The following is a 4,460-nucleotide window of genomic DNA, read 5'->3' as shown; positions in this document are numbered from 1 at the left end:
AAGAGGACAATCATGTGAAGATGACATAAGAATGATGACCTAAGCATGACAAAAAGAAGCGTGTTGTTGCTTGATTGTGAACCACACAAAATTTACCATGGTAAAAACCTAATTAACAAGCAAATCATCACACAAATACCTAGGCAACCTAACAAGAAACATTTCTTCTCCCCCCTCATTCTTGCTCTCGACTTTTCCATGAAAAGCAAAGGAAAATTTTCAAAACTCAAGCTACACACCTTCAAAAATCAAGAGGTTTGTTTCTTTAGCTTCCATAATTCATAACTTAGATGAGCCATAAGTTTAAGCTCAAGATTCCACGTTTAACATAGCTAATCAATTCATCAAAGTTCTTGGTGAATAGTGTTTTCAAGAAACTAACTTTGTGTTTTCTTATATTTTCTTCAAGATCCAAGCTTAGTAGAGATAGTTAGTGGTTATTTAAGGCTTCCTAAGTGATTCTCCACTCTCCAAGGAAGGTATAACTTTACTTTGAGTATTAGGTTTGGTTTTGTTTGTTATAGTTCATAAGAGCATGATTCTTGTATGTTTAGAGTTTGGTTGGAATTATAATGATTTTGGGTTATAAATGATTAGTTAATGAACTTAAGTAAGCTCTTAGTTCATGATTGAGAAGTAGTATAAATTGGAAATATTGAGCTGTTGGGGCTGTTGTAGTAAAGAAGGGATGAAGTTTGGTTGTAGTGGTGATTGTGGGTTGAATTGTGAATTGATTGGAATGGTTTATATTTGGTAATCGCGTAAACATAGCCGTCGTAATGCCCGATTTACTTTAGAACTGCTTTTGTTTTTAACATCAGGACCCGTGAACTCACTATTAGGTTTTGACCATTGCCATGATTAGATAGTTCATGTTACGAGCTTCATTTTTATATGTGGTTCGGTTGAATCCGATGTACGGTTTAGGAGAAACGACCGTTTTAAGTAACGGCGTTTCGCGACCGAACCATTACCCCTCGCCTTACTTTAAAACCTTGGTTAAGGACCTTAAATGACTAATTGGATTGTGAAAAAATTATGTAAAGTGGATTAGGCAGTTGGTAGGGTACTCGCGAAAGAATCACCTTAAAACTCTTAATGGTTAATTTATTAAAAATGGTGGAGGCGAGGGTACTCGAACGACTTATGTGATTCGTTAAGCGTAGAAGTGACCATAAGCGAACATTAGGGTTCAATTGGTTAAAGTCTAGTTTATTAAGCGATCGGGGTTTAATTCCGACTTATGTTGTTGTTCATAGGTTATCGGACCCACTCTAACCTTAAGTCTATCAGGGAGCACTCAGGCAAGTTTTCTACCCGTTATACTGTTGTGGTGATGTATATATGTATATGCATTATCCTGTGATAGATGCATGATTGTTATTAGCAAATCTTGCGATATATTGGAGCATGTTAATATGGTTTATATGCATGCATGTTTCATAATATTGATATCTAACTGTTGATTCGATTGCTTATAAGTTGCATAATACCTATGCTAGAGATAAGCAGTAGTTGCGTATACCCTTAGTATAGGGGACCCAAAGGTGAACATATTGCTAAACCGGGAGTCGATGTTCCCGAGTATAATATATATATATATATATATAGATATAGTTTTCAAAACTAATAATCGAATAAGGTTTATTCGATAATTTTATTTTAATTAATGAATATTAGTTTGAATATTCATTCGAAGACTTATGACTCCGTTTATTTTATTTAATGAATATTATTTTGAATATTCATTCGAGGACTTATGACTCCGTTTATTTTATTTAATGAATATTATTTTGAATATTCATTCGAGGACTTATGACTCCGTTTATTTTATTTAATGAATATTATTTTGAATATTCATTCAAGAAATTATGACTCCGCTTATTTATTAAATGATATTCTTTATTTTATTAAAGAGTAATGTTTCGATAATCAAACTCATTTTCTATTATTCAAATAAAGATCGTACTTTCGTATAAGTATATCTTTGGTTATTTAATATTCTTTTCAAGTATGAGTCTTAAAACTTCTACTTCAAATTATTTATACATAGATTATCCTTATGGGAATATTATTTAAATAATAATATTCAGATATTTTCTAATATATGGGGACTGATTTATGTCATTAAATCACCATTACTCCAAACATTCTTAAAAGTGTTTTCGAGTCTTCAAAATGATTTTAAAAGTTAGAGCGGATCCCAAAACTCATTTTTATATTTAAGATCTTCCTTTCGAAGTGGATTTAAATACTCGCTCAAAACCTGAGGGATCTGGTTCAATGGTGTATTTTACATTCGCAACGAGGTTGCTGTTTTGAGAAAACATCTTGATTACGTGCCATTCGTTCGGGAAGTAAGTTCATCTATTTGAGTCGGCATAAGCAACATGGCTCAGTGGGCGTCCATGAAAGTGTAAGTGGCTCAGTGGGAGTCCATCAAATGCGTAAGTGGCTGAGTGGCAGTCCAGCATAAGGTCCTATTGCGGCCAGGGTGATGGCCAGTGGGGAATTCGTTCATCTACTAGTAGAAAAGGTTACTTATTGGTATCTTTGCCTGATCAGCAAGATATCAAGTTTATGCCAAAGTTTTCTCCTTTCCAAATTCATTGGATATTGCAACTCTGTTTATAATTTTCATAACAGAGGTTTTCAAGGAGTGTATGAAATGTATATATATATAAGTGTATATATATATCAGGACTTAATGCAGTATCTCGTAACTTTATTTCTTTCAAATGAAATTTCAAAGATTGAATCTATTCAAGTCTTATCTTGTAGTCTCATCAGTTTGATGAACTTTTGAAACGGATTGTACCTTGAAAGGTTGTAGTTCAAGTAGTATTCGGGGAAGATATAAGTATATTGGAGTATCTTGTAACTTCATCTTTTCAACTTATATCTAGTAAATGATTATCTTATGCATGACAAAGATTTTCAGAAAAACGTTGAGACAAGGTTAGATATATGAGATCACCTTGCAACGATATTTTATACAGTTATAAACTGGAACTCTGTGTATATTATACATGTCAGAGGATTTCAAAGATTTCGAAAAGTATATAAACATATATACTAAATATTTTGCGACTCGGTCGCATTAAGAGGTCAAACTTGGTTCATTTCTTCTTGACCAAGACTTTCATGAGTACTATGAGAATGCTCATATATTGTTAATTATTATACATATTATTTCGGTGGGCTTGTTGCTCACCCTTGCTTTCTTCTTTCATCACACAACAACAGATAGATAAGATGAACATGACCAAGCTCCCAATTTGCGAGCGGATAGGAAACGTTCCACAGTTTCCTGTAGGCGTTGATGCCGCTGTAGCTGAGGTAGAAATTACCAATAGGCTAGGCTTTCAACTTTTGATGTATCAGACTTATGTATCTATATGAAATGTAATAATGGCAAAGAAATATAAATTTATTCAAAAACCCTTTTAAGGTGTAACGGTTTATAATTGTGAAATAAAATAACTTGTGTTATTTTTGGTATTCATCTCTGAGACTATAACTTGTGGTATGTGTGTGTGTGTGTATATTGTGGGGTCACAGTAAACAGTAGTTGGTTATTTATTAAGGTTAAGTGTTATTAAGGGAAATGGAACTCGTGACAACCCGGATCCCCGACCCCGGATTTGGGGGTGTTACAGTGCACTTGACAATGTCATGTCAAATAGGGTGATTGGATGTAAGACTGCAAAAGAAATCTGGGATGCATTTGAAGTGAGATGTCAAGGAACCAATGCCATCAAAAAGAATAGGAAGACAATACTCACACAGGAGTATGAGCACTTTGACTCAAAATCTGATGAGTCACTAACTGATATATATATATGACAGATTCACAAAGCTGTTGAATGAATTGTCACTAGTGGATAAGGAATATGATCCAGAAGATTCAAATATGAAATTCCTACTAGCTCTTCCTAAAAAGTGGGATTTGAAAGCTACTACAATAAGAGACAACTATGAACTTGTCGATATGTCTCTTGATGAAATTTATGGGATGCTCAAGACTCATGAACTTGAGATGGAGCAAAGAAAGAAGAGGCATGGAGGGATGTCTAAGACAGTTTCTTTAAAGACTGAAGAAAAGCCAATTGTCTCTAGGAAGGCAAAAGGAAAGACTCTCATCATACAGTCTGATTCAGAGTCATCAGATTCTGATGATGATGATTCAGAACCTGAAAATTTATCTGAAGTGGATGTTGATGTAGAGATGATGCAATTGTGTGCTCTTATGGTGAAGGGTATCACAAAGATAGCCTACAAGAAATTCAGAAAGGGTAAGAAGTTTTCCAGAAAAGGTGGAAGTTCTGACAAGAAAGGGTTCAGAAAGACTGAAGGCAAAGGAGGAAAGTCTGACAGAGAAGACAACTCAAATGTCAAATGCTATAATTGTGGTGAAAGAGGCCACATCTCTCCTGATTGCAAGAAAGGAAAAGGTGATA

The sequence above is a fragment of the Apium graveolens genome, chromosome 6, assembly GCF_009905375.1.
Source record: "Apium graveolens cultivar Ventura chromosome 6, ASM990537v1, whole genome shotgun sequence".
Taxonomy (NCBI): domain Eukaryota; kingdom Viridiplantae; phylum Streptophyta; class Magnoliopsida; order Apiales; family Apiaceae; genus Apium; species Apium graveolens.
Note: the sequence above shows the minus strand (reverse complement) of the source record.